We start from the raw sequence: 14,921 nt of genomic DNA on the forward strand, positions 1-14,921 counted from the left end.
TGCCATAACCAGGGTCTTTCTGCTATGAGTTACTGCTTGGTGTCAGCTGATGTAAGGAAGGCGTAGTAATTGCCTAATTTTTATCAGTGCTGTCTATTCCACCAGAAACTTTTCTGGAAATGGTAAATCTTATGGCTACTTCCATTTTTTTCCCCTTATGCCATATTTCTTGTGATGTTTCTACAGTGAACAGCTTGTATCCCATGGTCCCAACCTAAGCTGTTAGTAGGCTAGTGGACTGGTTGACCATATGGAGTCTGACTGCAATCCCGAAAGTTTAGTGTCTAGATTTGCCACCCTGCCCATTGAGTGCATTACTGCTTATCCCCGGAGTAGTTTTGTGGGTATCCATCCAGCCATCAAGGCAGAACTTGAGAGAGACCAATGTGTTGCACTGTTTGAGTTGCAAGGGAAGCTTCATTCACATTGTTTGTGAAGAAATCTCTCTTCATGAGGTCTTGTTTATGTTATGATGAAGCCTGAGGTCTTTGGTGCAAGTGTTTAATATTACTAGTTTTACAAGGTGGAGATCTAGTAGAAGATAATTTTTCAAATCTTTGTCTTCTTTCATGTCCAGTTCAAATTTCCAAGGTCTTTTCAATACAACTACAGTGGTGATAGGACCCCCCTGGCATACAGTCAGGGAATCTTATAGATACATCTGCTTTAAAATGGGAGGCACTACATTTGGTACAGTTCAGAATGCCCATCACCTCAGGAATCTCTCATGAATGTTGGGACTGTGGAAATTAGGGCAGTTCTTCTCAACCCATTGGCTTTTCTGAATTCCCTCACACATTTCCATTTAGTTGGATAACACATTTACCTGGAGCCATGCATTCCTACCATCTGTGTCAGGAGGCTATCAGTGTGTGGCAGTTACTTGTCTACTTTTAATCTCTAGTGGCAGCCCTAACTCAAGAGTAAGCCATTTCCCAGGCATAGAAATTCAATGTAATTTTGTGATGGCTCACAGCTTTCAGTTGCTTTATGTAAAAAAACACCACGTGCACCATCTTTTCTGTGATTTCCACACATGAGGAGTCAGGTTATAGGTGCCATAGCACATAAATTGTCAAATGGACTCCATTTTATTTTCTCCCCTTTCATCTGACAAGATTCCTCCTGAAAGTTAAACTTCTCAGAACCAGGGTAATCTTAATAGCTCCATTCCCCAAACAAACAGAGTTTCCTTTTCTGAGGTCTTTTTTTTTGTGTAGAACAGTTCATGACCATGACACTGGCCACTGAGGAGAATTAGCTAGGGACTCTGTCCTAAAAGTTATAGAAAATGGACCTCCTCTTATGAAGCTTGTGTATCATAATAATAATAATAATATAATGTAAAAATAAGTTCACCTTGTGTAATATTCCTTCCCTCTGTTGCCCACCTTTGATGCTGTTATTTTTTTGGAGCTTGCTTTTTCATGTCCTTGCCTTTTGTTTTAGTTTTAAATCCATTTGTTCATTGTGGTTATCGAAACACTGAAGAGTAGGAGGTTAATGATGCATGCTTCGAAACACTGAAGAGTAGGAGGTTAATGATGCATGCTTGGGAAGAGGATGTTTCCAATCAGAGTAGAAAAATTTTACCTGATAAGCAATCCTAATCCTGCAGTTTCATTATCAAGAGTTACAAAAGCTGGACCTTTCATAGAGGTGTCATTGTGGTATCTACGTAATTTTTCTGTGACTTCCATCTTTATTAGTGGAATGTATTTATTATGTGGTAATGTATTTGTTTTGTATTTATTATGTTAGAGGCAAATGAATTTTAGGACACTGCACGTGTGGTACATTAACGTTCATGTGACCTGGATTATCAAGACTGTTGCCATAAAGAAACTTTGTTTCCCCTGCTTAATACTACAGTCTTTATTGCTTGCTACCTTGCTCTGAGAAGCAAAAGTAACCCCCTCATATGTCCTAGCAAATTGTGCCAAAATTTGTTTGACATAAACTGTAAAGTGTGTATTAAATGAATCCCATCTATGAGTTTAGATTTTGTTGCTGTGTGTTGTTTTGCATCCCTTATAGTCTTTGCCACTTGAGTGTGTGTAATCTGAGAATTTTTTTAGTGTTTGTTGGTGCCGTTTTTTGAACTGTGCTTGTTTCTACAACTAGGCTATAGATGAAAAAAAAAGAAAGGTGTGGTCCAGCCTGCCTGCTGCTGATTCATCTAAGTGGTTGGTGTATTACAGAGATGCACAAGGTGTATTATCCATGGTGGGAAGAGTGCCTGACTGGGTTAAATCTGCTGCTCAGAGCTCTGCAAGTAAGCATTTATTTTATTCAAGATTTTATTTATCTGAGTACTTCTTTTAGCAAATAGAGTATCCAGCTGACTGGATGGCCAGAATCCATTTTTTGAAGGCTTAGTGTGTTAAAAAAAATAATGCTCCAGATATTCATGTTACATAAATGAAGGTACAATGTGCCTAACATTTCATTAAAATAAATAAAAAGAAAACTCTAAAATATTTGGACAAGTTAGAAAAATCTATAAAGAATACAGATAAGATAAACAAAAGATACCACAGATAATTATACACAAGCAGCATTAATTGTACATTTCTGTAAATAATGTATAATGTGCACGTTTGTTGTTTACAGACAACTTTGCCTTATAACTTCTGCAATATATAATGGGAGTATCACAGTTTTGACATAAAATAATTTCATGCATATGCCAGTTGTGTGTCATAGATGATCGAATGCTATTTTTAGAAACTATTTGAATCCCACATTGTCATTACTAGTTGTATGTGTAAGAAATATTTAATTCAGTTTTGGATTTATCTCTGTGAAATATGTCTGTAATAAATAGTCAGATTGTTGCACAGCGCATGAATGTAATGACTGAAGCCTACTATCCTTAAACCTGTTATCACGAGCAACTGCTACTAAACTGGAGTAGAATGATCTTTGTTCCCTAGAGGGTGTATACTAATGAAGAGGAGTGATAGTAGAGGGAAATATCTTATTGTAAAGGAGTCATTGAGCAAAAAAAAGTGGCAGAAATCTTAAAATTTAAGTCATTTTTAACGCATTTCCTCGAGGGGATGTAATGGTGGACACTAAACCTATATTAATTTGTAAGTTTGTGTGTTCTGGGGTGTGCTGTTGCTTCTTGCACAGTCCTTTGGCACTCAGCATTGTGTGAATTCTTTAAGTGGAAGCATACAGTCATTTTGGTCAATTTTACTGTGAATTGGAAGGTATTTTCAGACTTTGTATAAGTGTCAAAAGTTCATTTCTGTAAGCAAAATGCTAATGTTTGGATCAAACTTCACGTCTTACTCTGGATGCATTTCAAGGTACTTTTATAGTCCAGTATTCCTAAAGTGGTATCATTTAGTGAGTAAATAATGAAGTATAAAGTGTAGGAGTGTTGTCTTTTGGAGCCTTAAGCATAAATGACCTGCAGTTGATTTTGTGGTGTTTTCATTTTAGGCCAGGACATCGTAGCCATTCTTGGAGAGGTTGTAGTTCGTAGCTGTGCTCAAGTGCAGCCCGGATGCCATGAATTTTGTTCTTTTCACAAACCATTTTAGAATATGGAATAAAATGAGTGGTAGTATATAGCCTTATGATATTGCTGGTGTAAATTCAAAATAGCAGAAGACAAAATGCTGATTATCCAGTGGGATAGTTAGAGGTTTAGGCAGCTTGAGCTGAGCTGTGACTATGGGTGCAAAGCCCTTCTCAGCGTTACTGCTGCTGATGTGTAAGCTCCTGTTAGGCTTTCTGGGATCAAAGGTTGACTTGGGCTGTTTCTTTGGGCAGATAATTCCATGTGGGGGATGAAATTCCATTTTCTTATTTTTGTTGCTACTTTATTGCTTTCCTCTTAAGGAAAGTTATTTAGATCTGATGTTGTCCACTTCATTCCATTAACCTATGGGTATTGATTCCGAGCCTCGGAACCAACCGGCTGCTTTTTTCCATCTTGGGCTTCCTGAGTTGAGCTCCTTCTCTTTACCCATAATGCCCCATTTCCCCAGAATACCTCAGATCTCATTTGCTCCAATTCAAGTTGGCATCGAGTTCCGTTGGTCTTGAGCTTCTCCTACTTAGAGTGGGTGCAAGTCTCTCTTTTTGCTTTACCTACCTAGTATCCTTTAATTATTTAATTTTTTAATACTTTAATTCTTTAGTGATAGCTTCCTGTGTCCTTTCTGTTTAGTTTTACCCGTTTCTCTCTGGTAGCGTTTCCTGTCTTCCCTATTTAAAAAAAAAAAAAGAAAAAACAAGAAATTTTCCTTTTTCTCTTTCTATGCTTTCACTATGGCTGATCAAAAACCTTTACAGTTTAAAAAGTGCACGTCCTGTGGGTGGAAGATTTCTCTGTCTGATGCCCAGAGGGAGTGTATTTACTGCTTTGGGCCTAGCCATTTGGACGCCCCTTGTGAAATCTGTAGGGCTTTCCATCCTCGGTTCTGGCAGAATAGGAGGAGCAAACAGGTTTTAAAAGGTTTGCTCCTTCCTTCCTGCACCTCTGGAATGCCTTCTACATCAGGGGCTCACCCCCCTCCTAAAAAGCCTAGGGAGTCCAGGAGACTATCTCTTGCATGATCCTTTTCTGAACCGCCAAGAAAAAAGGCAAAATCTTCAGAACTGACTCTGTCGCCCGTGAGCTCAGTTGCCACTGATTCTCCTTCAGCCTGGTCATCTTCTGTTTTCCAGGGCCAAATAGTGCTGCCATGGCATCAGCTCCTACAGTTCTGGTGCCAGGGTCACCGCTGACAGGATGTATGAGGAGATCTCCATCCCGTTCCCCCCAGAGATTCTCCAGATTTCCATTCACAATTTCTTCTAGGTCTTCCCAAAGCCTGACCTTCAAAGACGGTCAGCAAGCTCATGAGGCAGTTTCTCAAGAGATCGATCCAGATGGGGCTTGTGTCCACTTTGTCCACATCTGGATTCATGAGTTTCCCAGCTCCAGCTGGTAGCTCCTTTTGCGATCAAACCTTTGGTTTTAGATTCATCGGTTCCATTGGTTCCCAGTGACAGATTGTCAGAGCCTGTAGAGATTTCCTCTTCACTCCCGACTTTCTCCCCGACCTGTTCAGCTCCCTCAGCTTGGGTTCTGAGCATGTCTCAGAGCCATAGTGTTGAGGTCGGTTCTGGGGGGTTGACGTCTACTCCAAAGCTTTCGGAGCCTCAACCTTTAACAGCTCTGTTCCAACTCCTCCTTCTGAATGGGAGGCTTGAACTCTCTGGAAGCTGTCTGATCTAGTGGTCTCTGCTCCGGTGGGACAGCTTCAGGTGGTTTGAAGCCCTTCCACTTTTGAGGTTTTGGAGAGGGTTCTCTCCATTCCTAGGAGATCCTTGGCACTTACCACTATGGAACCTTCTCCTCCTCATACTTGACTTGTGTCCGAGGTCTCTGAGCTGCTGCATGGACAGCCAGCCCCAGAAAGCCTCCACACCCTCCTGTCGGTGAATCCCCAGACTTCTTCCTGCACTTCTCTAGAGAGACCCCCCCCCAGCCCCCGAGGAGGTCCTTTGGAAGAGATTGTGCAAAAGGAGGCTCATTCATTTCCCTACAGAATTACTCACTACGGATACTGATTTTGAGGAAGGAGAAAGGTCTCCAAAATCACCTGTCAACGAGGTCTCCTGTAGAGACCTTCTTGAAATCCTTCACCAGAAGCGTGGTTGCTCTGGCCAAAACCCTTCCCCGGAGGAATCTGTACTGTGGGAGCCTTTCAGGTCTGGCCAGTCTACTGTGTCCCCCTGGCTGACCCACTTATTCATCTAATGTTGTCGAGTGCGTGGAAGGAAGTGAATACAGTGGCACGTATCCCCAAATGCGCAGACAAAATTTTAAGTTCCTCTGTTGACAGATCTTTTTGGACCAAGGGTATCCCCGTAGATGTCATGGTTGTTGCTGCAGCCACCAAGAAGGAGCTAGCTCAGGAAAGCTCCTCTGTCCACCCCACCCCCCCCGAATAAATAGAGAATCCCAGGAATTGGACAGGTTTGGCAAGAGTCCATGCCTCATCTACTTTTGCGCTCAGGGCATTGTTGAACTATTTGTCGCTCTTTACCAGGCTGCAAAGGGACTTAGTCAAGGAAGTTTCTAGCTCGGTCCTGGGGTCCATGTCTGCCAAAGAACAGGAGTCCTTTTCCTTCAGGCTGGCCACCCTACATTCTGTAGCCAATGCATCCATGAGGCCAATCTCTCTGCAAAGGGTGCCTCAAATGAGGCCTGTTCCGGCATTGCCATACTGCGCCATGTCAGGATGAGGCTGTGTGATTTTGCAGAGCCTTTCAAACAGTCCTTTATTAATGCCCTCTTCGATGGCCCCACCTTGTTTGGGCCAACAATCCGTGACAGTTTATCCCAGAGTGAGAAGGATGGTAAGACCCTGTCTGCTGTCAGAATCTGTTTTTCTACACCTCAAAGGACCATTTCCAGAAACCAGCGTGGGAGTAAGAGGATGTGGTTTCAGAAGTTGCAGGGTCCTTTCCATGACACTTGAGGAGACTTTTTCCCCTAGAGCAGAGGGGGATATAGTCAAAACAGGAGACACTGCCCACATGGCCGAGGGGGTCTGTAAATCAGGGGTTGCAGGAAACTTTCCAGGACAAGTCCTTCCTTCGATCATCAACAGTTGCCTGACTGCTGTGGTCTGGAAGCAATTGGGGGATGTTTCTCCTTGCACCCAGAAGCTTGCGAGACCAACACAAATGTGTGCTAAGGATAATTTCCAGAGGATACTTCGTTCCCTTTTCCGAAACTCCCAAATGAAAACATCACCTCCCCGATGTTAACACCCATTCGGAGGGAGGATGCGGCCCAGGAAGTAAAAAGGTTGCTGCAAAATAGTCATCCAAGAGGTCTCGCCAGTCAAATCAGATCAAGCGTTTACTCCATATTTTTTTTAGTACCCAAGAAGATGGAAGGACTTGTGACCTATCCTAGATCTGACCTCTCTAAACAGGTCAGTGAAACACATGAAGTTCAGAATGGTCACAGTTCAATCCATCTTACCTCTCCTGAAGATGGGCGATTGGATGTGCTCTGTAGACCTAAAGGATGCGTATTCCCTATCAAAATGGACAGGCGCTCCAGGCTGAAACCCAGTCAGTACCAGTTCACGCGCTTCCGTTTGGTCTCACCACGGCCCCCAGGGTGTTCACTAAATGTGTAGCAGTGGCTGCAGCTCATCTCTGACTGCAAGTTTATCAATGATTTTCATACCTGGATGACTGGCTTCTAACTACTGCAGCTGGGCATCTACTCCTTCAGGCCAGGGATTATTTTCTTAACTTGGCCCCAATCCTGGGGATAGCAGTCAACATACAGAAGTCTCAGTTGGACCCAGTACAAGCCATAGACTTCATCGGGGCCAGCCTGGACACAAGAACTTATACTTACCTCATGACAGACAAGGTATCAAACTTGAGATTTCACATCAGCCAGATTTTGACCATTCCAAAGCAAATGGCCAGTCCTGAGTGTTAGGTTCAATGGTGGGCACTGTAACTCCTTATGCCCATGGCATGTTTTCACATGCCGATATTATAATGCACTACAATATCACTTAATGGTTCAATGGTAAGTTCTCAGAAATCTTTTGAAATTTTCCATCAGTCTGTCTCATTTGTACAAGTCTCTGCTTTGGTGGCTTCACTCTGCAGATGTTACTCAAGGATACTCATTCGTTCTTCCATCCCCGAATGCCACGTTGACCACTGACACCTCCCAGTTTGGGTGTGGGGGGTTGTCTGGGTCAGACAATCCAGAGCACGTGGATGCCCCAAGCGACCAAGTTGCATATCAATGTATTGGAGGTAAGAGCGGTTCTTTTAGTGTTGCAACAACTCGACAGCTTTCTACATGTGGGGACTATTGCAATCCATATGGACAATATGTCTGTGGTTTGGTACATCAACAAACAGGGAGGGACCAGGTCGTACCCCCTATGTCGAGAAGCACTGAGTGTGTGGCAGTGGGGAATTTCTACCAGCCGCTTTCTGGTAGCAACGCACATTCCGAGGGAGTCCAACATATTAACCGACAGGCTCAGCCATGTGTTACTGATGCCTCATGTGTGGTCCCCGAGTCAGTCAATGGCAGACATGCTTTTCCAGAAATGGTGTCATCCTTGCTGTGACCTGTTTGGTTCCCCTTTCAACAACAAATGCAGCAGGTATTTTACCTTAATCCCTCGTCAAGGACAATCCCACAGTGGCGCTCTTGTCCACACTTGGCCCTCTAGTCTTCTCTGTGCCTTTCCTCCTCTACCGTTAATTCCCAAGTTTCTACACAAAGCTCTCAGGTTGTGAAGCAAAGTAATCCTCATTGCCCATTTTGGCCTCAACAATCCTGGTTCACCTTTCTTTGATCTCACCTGGTTTGCCTTCCGGAGAGAATGGATTCAGGTCCAGATCTGCTTTATCAGTCAGGGCATCCACACCCAGACATTCAGTGCCTGAAATTAACTGCATTGTTTCTCCCCTTCTGATGATGGCAAGATTTCCCAAGCTGTCTTCCCCGTTTGAGAAATTTTGGTTTCCTCTCATAGATCTTCAGTTTTGTTTTCCTTTCGTAGATCTTCAACACACAAAATTTACAAGAGTAAATGGAAGAGATTTTCCTTTTTGCCTGAACAAAAACAGATGTATCCCATTACAGCCTCAGTGGCAGTCGTACTAAATTTTTTTGCTTCCCTTTTCAAGGATGGCACTAGTTATTCTACTGTCAAAGTTCAACTAGCTGCTATATCCAGTTTTCATATAGTTTTGATTCCTTATCCCTTACTTCTAAACTGTACAAAGCATTTCTTGGGGCACTTTCCTGCTCTGACCTCTGGTGAAAGATCCTACTCCCCTGTGGGATCTGACTGTGATCTTGCAAGCTTTGGTCCATCTCCCCTTTGTACCCTCAATAACAGTGGATTTGAAATTTCTTTCCAGGAAGACTGTTTTTTGTAGCTATAACATCTGCCAGAAGAGTCTCTGAACTTCAAGCCCTTTCGGCAAAGTTTCCATATTTAATATTCCACAAGGACAGGGTGACCCTGCTTACTAATCCTTCATTTTTTTGGCCAAAGTGGCTAATTAATCATTCCATCAATCTTCGGTCTTTTTTCCTGATTATCAAAACAAAGGGGAATGCACACTGCATTTGCTTGATGTACATAGGCAGCTTCATTTTACATACATAGAACCAAGCCCTTCAGGAAGTCTGATTATTTGTTTGCCTCCTTTTCAGACGCAAAGAGAGGTAGAGCTGTTACCAAAGTTGTGCTAGCAAGATGGCTGAAAAACTGCATTACCTTCATCTACTTTTTCAAAAGTATTCCTTTACTAGGTTGAGTAAAGGCCCATTCTACAAGGTCTATGGCTGTGGCTCAGGCATTTTGGTCTAGAGTCTCAATTAAAGACATTTGTGCTGCTGCTACTTGGTCAAATCCCCACACCTTCATTACGCATTACAAATTGGATGTCATATCCAGGAGTAGAAGTACTTTTGGTGCTGCTGTACTCCAGCATATCCTTCCATGAGGGCTACACTGGGTTCTAGTAGCTGGAGATTCTGTCCCACAGGTTAATGGAATGAAGTGGACAACATCAGACAAGGAAGTTATGATGGTCTTCATATTCAACTGTTGCAGTCATCACCTGTGGTTTATCCCTGCTGTGGTAGGCCCGATTACCAGAGTCATTGTTTTTTGCGTCGGCTGCAGTCACCTGTAGTCTGACGTCAGGTCATTGGTGCTATAAAGCAAGGTAGCCGACGTCATTACATCAGTCTTTCTTGCCATGCAGCCCGTAGCAGAAGCAGTTCGCACGAGTGCTGATTGGTCACTACCAAAAGTTGAATTTCAGCTGACAATGTGTAAAGCCAAGTACCCCGTTGGGGATCCTTTTTTCTTGCACTAACCGATGTCTGAAACAGTTAACAATTGTCTCGCCTGTGGAAAGCAGATCCCACACCGAGACTTCCATTCTTACTGCGTCACTTGTTTAAGCTCAGACCACGATGTCCCCCCGTTGCCGGTTCTGTGCCCTCTTTAATGCGAGAACCATTTGCCATAGAGCTCTTTTTGTAGACTGTTATTTTCATGTTCTGTCTTCGCATTCCAATATGGGTCTATCAGCCAACAGTCTGTGGACATTCCGAAAAAATGTAGAGATAAAGACAGAGCCAGAACACACAAGGCTAAGCCTTCCGACGATGCTACTGCTAAGCAGGTTGTCCGTTCTCTGGAATTCATTGATGTGCTTTCGTAGCCCCTGATGCCCGATTCGATATCTACACAGGCCTCTACTGAGGCCCTTTCAGAGTCTGGTATGCCGCAGAAATCTTCTTCGTCATGTGAGAGTGTTCAATCTCGCCGTTTGTTCTTACACACGGGTTCGGAGCCGATCCTTGGCTCCGAGTCGGCCGCATCGCAAAGCTCTGCATCTCAGAGAAGCTCGAGACCAGGCTATATCCCACAATCCTCCCTGCCATTACTCATATCTAGTGTGCCGCTGCAACAGATCAGATCGAGGAGAGCTCGGACCAGAGGAGAATTTGATAACTTTTTGCTTTTTTCAGATAAGCTACTTCTTTTTTTGTAAAAATAAGTTTCTAAGAGTTAGTATAGTATAGAAGTGTGTGTGTGTGTTATTGTTATTATATTACTCAATATTATTCTTAAGGCACCTTTTGTGGCCTACTCGTTTTCTCTTGGTGTAGTTTTTTTTTTAGTGTTCTTTTACACTTCTATAGATATTCACTTTATATATTTATAGAAGTTAGTTAATTAGTTATTGGTAGTCTTTTTCTTGTTATTAAACCTAGTAAAGTGTCATTACTTCTACAGTCATGTCGGAGAAAACTAAATCCGGTTTTAAAAGATGTCAGTGTGGGCAGAAAATGTCTATCACTGACAACCACGCGTCCTGCGTTTACTGTCTTGGCCCTCTCCACCTGCAAGGGGATTGCTCTATATGTCATTCCTTTAGCGGGAGGGTCATGACAGATAGACGCAGGAAGCTTATAGATAGGGGGTTGCTCAAGCCTGCCTTTCAAGAGGCTTTAGACAAATCGGATCAGGCTTCTAAGTCCTCGAAGGGGTCGAAGATGTCGGAGCCCATGTCATCGGCTCAGAGTTCATCTTCGAAGGTTCGTTCGCCAGTTCCACAGACCTCAGGGCCGAGCGTCAAACGTTTATCTTTCACTGAGCCCCAGATTTTGGAACCGGTGTCGGAGCTGCCGCCACCGTCCATTCTTCGGTCGGTGCCATCTTCGGCCCCTTCGACCCGTTTTTCCAGACCGTTATCTGAGACAGATGTGGATCGTTTCGTGCAGAAACTCATGGAAAACACGGCCCTTTCCAAGTTGATTGCAGTTTCCTCCCAATTGGTGTTGAAACTAGAAGGCCTCCCCATGTCTCCAACAGGTCCTCCTTCGAGACCCAACCAGTTCTCGGAGCCGGGAGAGGATGAGCTGATGATAGTGGAGCCCTCGGTGCCGAAACCGTCCATTGCACGATCGACACCATTGACTTCGACTCCTTTGGAACCGGTAGGTGAGTCACGGAGCCGATGGTCTCTCCTAGGTTCCGGGACCGAGAGTCATACCGACCTTTTGGTGCTGACTCTCCCTCTTGGGGCCTCGGTGCAGATTGGCTCGGCTCCTTCCTCGGGGTCGGAGCCCACGGCCCCCCGTGTCTGGGATGCTCCCGTGTTCTTCGGAACTGGAGGAGTCCTTGGCCCGGGGTTCAGGGGCTTTTGACCTTATGAGGAAGGTATTGTCTGCACAGACAACCACTTCATCAGAGGCGTCTTCTCCTTCCCCTAAAGGTCCGCTTTCTATTTCTGCCCCCACGACCCATCCAAAGTGTAGAGCCCCATTGCCTCAGCCACCCCCAGAGGGTTCCCCCTGTTCCTTGGAGGCCTCACCGGAAGCCCCCTCTGATGAGGTCCCGAGGAAAAGGTTGTGCAAGAGAAGGCACATAGATTCCCGGCAGGAATCTCTAACGTCTGACACCGACTTGGATGAGGCAGAGGGGTTCCCAAAATCCCCCTCTGAGGATGTGTCATTTGCGGACATCCTGGAGATCGTGAAACAGAGGGGTGATTGGCAGTCCCTAGCCCCCACTGAGGACGAGTCGGTGCTGCTGAAGTCTTTTGGGGCTCAACCTTCTACCTCCTGGGTGACTCCGCCGTTCGATGAATTAATGGAATTGATTGCTCGAAGGGCGTGGGAGACACCTGACACAGTGGAACCAGTCCCTCGAAAACCAAACAAATTTATCACCGCCCCCCCAGGACAAGACTTCTCACCAAGGGAGTTCCGGTCAATGCTATGGTGGTGGCGGCAGCCACGAAAAAGGAGATTTCTGAGTCTTCCTCATCTGTTCATCCTCCTAATAAGGATTCTAGGACTATGGACAGATACGGGAAGCACGTTTTTAGTTCAGCGACTTTTTCCATGCGTTCACTAAACTATTTTGACACATTTCACACGTCTGCAGAGGGATCTCATCAAGGAGCTGACAGATACCCTCCAGGGTAACACAGATGCTGCTGTTTCAGGTAAGGTAACAGCACATCTTAACACCCTTACCTCCATAGTAAACTCATCCATGAGGCTCATCTCGTATGCGGCCGAAGGATCGAGTAGAGCTGCAGCTTCAGCGATTGCTCTTCGAAGACGATCCTGGATGCGGCTGTGCTCCTTTACGGAAGTCTTCAAGTCTTCCTTTGCCAACGCCCCCTTTGATGGTGTCACACTCTTCGGGCCCAAGGTGAAGGAGACTCTGACTCGGTGTGAGCAAGAGGGAAAGACCCTGTCTGCTGCCGGGGTCCGTTTTTCCACTCCAACTAGACCGTACCCCAAAAGGCAACAAGGCGGGAAAATGTGGTTCCGTAAGACTCTGGGATCTTTCCAAGCCACACAGAGTGATGCCCCCTCCAGAGGCGGGGGGGGGGTAGAAATGGAAGACGCCGCCCCGGCAGCAGAGGGGGTCCGCATAACCAAGGCGACAGGGATACCATCCCTGGGAAGCCTTTCCAGCACTCTTGAATGGAGGCCCGGCTGTCCTGTTCTGGAGGCAGTCGGGGGTCGCTTGGCTTTATACCCTCAGGCCTGGCTAAATATTACTTCGGATTCCTGGGTAAAAAGCATTATAACCAGAGGATACAAAATCCCCTTCATATCAACTCCACCTCAACAAAGAAGGTTTCCAGATGTGCCACCCCATCTGCGAAGCCCAGCAGCAATAGAAATTTCAAAGCTTCTCAAAAACAGAGTTATCCACCCAGTCCCGGCGGACCAAAGAGGATCCGGAACTTACTCAAGGTTCTTTTTAGTTCCAAAAAAGACGGGACTGGAGACCGATTTTAGATCTCCGCAATCTCAACACCTTCGTGAAGAAGGAAAAGTTCCGGATGGTCACGCTTCAATCAATCCTTTCATTTTTACAGGAAGACGATTGGATGTGCTCGATAGATCTCAAAGATGTGTACTACCACATCAAGATGGCCAGACCGTCCAGAGATCACCTGCGCTTCCGGCTGGGAGCCAGTCATTTTCAGTTTCGAGCTCTGCCCTTTGGACTCACCTCAGCCTCCAGGGTATTCACCAAATGCATGGCAGTAGTTGCATCTCACTTGAGACGACAAGGGTTCCAGGTGTTTCCCTATCTGGATGACTGTCTCCTCACCGCTGCCACCGAGCGTCGCCTCATACAAGTCAGAGACTATACAGTCGACCTTTGTTCCCACCTAGGGATTTCGATAAACTTCGAAAAGTCTTGCTTATCACCCTCACAGCATATTTCATTCATCAGAGCAGACCTAGATACACGATTAACACTGCTAAAGCTCCCTGCAATAAGGGCGTCAACCCTCAAACAACAGGTTCTTCTTCTACTACAGAGCAATAAAGCCCCGGCCAAACTGGTGTTGAAAGTTTTGGGACTAATGGCAGGGTCCCTCATCGCAGTTCCTATGGGAAGATTATACATGAGGATCCTCCAATGGCTACTTTTCGCGCAGTGGTCGTTCCAGCACTTACCCCTAGTGCAGGAGATTCTGATAACAGACTCTTGCAGATGAATTCTCTCATGGTGGGTGTACAGTCGGGATCTCACTATGGGTCGTCCGTTTGTTCTACCCAGTCCGACGGCCACAATAACCAAGGACGCTTCTCTGATAGGGTGGGGGGGTGTATTTCAGGGAAGAACTGTCCAAGGGGAATGGTCCAACATGGAGAACAGCCTGCACATAAATGTTCTGGAGCTAAGGGCGGTGTTCCTGGCGTTGCAACATTTCCGAGCCCTCTTACCTCTAGGAACAGTAGCAGTTCAGACGGACAACATATCTGTGGTCAGGTACATAAACAAGCAAGGGGGAACCAGGTCTTACCCATTATGCAGAGAGGCCATGAGAATTTGGCAATGGGCAGAGTCCACGGGTCGTTTTCTGATAGCAACGCACATCCCGGGGTCATCCAACGTCATTGCGGACAGGCTGAGCAGAGCCATCCTGTTACCTCACGAGTGGTCCCTCAATCCACAGATGGCGGAAAAGATCTTCCGCAGATGGGGCCAGCCTTGCTGCGATCTATTTGCTTCCCCGTTGAATGCAGAAGCTACTTTGCCCTTCTACCCCCTCTGGGGGATGTCCCCAGGGACGCACTGATACACGATTGGCCCCCGGGTCTCCTATATGCATTCCCACCTACTCCCTTGATTCCCAGATTTCGACAGAAAGCCAGGAACCTGGAAAGGACAATAATACTCATAGCCCCATTCTGGCCTCGGCAGATATGGTTCCCCTTTCTTCGAGCCCATCAAACAGAGGAACCGTGGATTCTGGACCCAGTACCAGATCTACTGACCCATTCATCGGGAGTTCCTCACCCGTCTCTTCAGTCCCTCAAACTAGCAGCTTGGCTGCTCCGCTTCCCT

General features: G+C 45.5%; 1 protein-coding gene across 1 annotated transcript in view; it reads left to right on the forward strand.

Annotated features, from left to right (window-relative positions):
• The window catches only part of JAK2 (Janus kinase 2), a 2,444,284-nt gene that overhangs the window by 643,556 nt on the left and 1,785,807 nt on the right, over positions 1-14,921 (forward strand). The window contains exon 3 of the mRNA XM_044060357.1: positions 2,125-2,275. The gene's annotated coding sequence lies outside the window, so the exon portion shown is untranslated. The remainder of the gene's footprint in view (positions 1-2,124; positions 2,276-14,921) is intronic.

The sequence above is a fragment of the Protopterus annectens genome, chromosome 2.part0 (assembly GCF_019279795.1).
Source record: "Protopterus annectens isolate FY-2018-M chromosome 2.part0, PAN1.0, whole genome shotgun sequence".
NCBI lineage: Eukaryota > Metazoa > Chordata > Ceratodontiformes > Protopteridae > Protopterus > Protopterus annectens.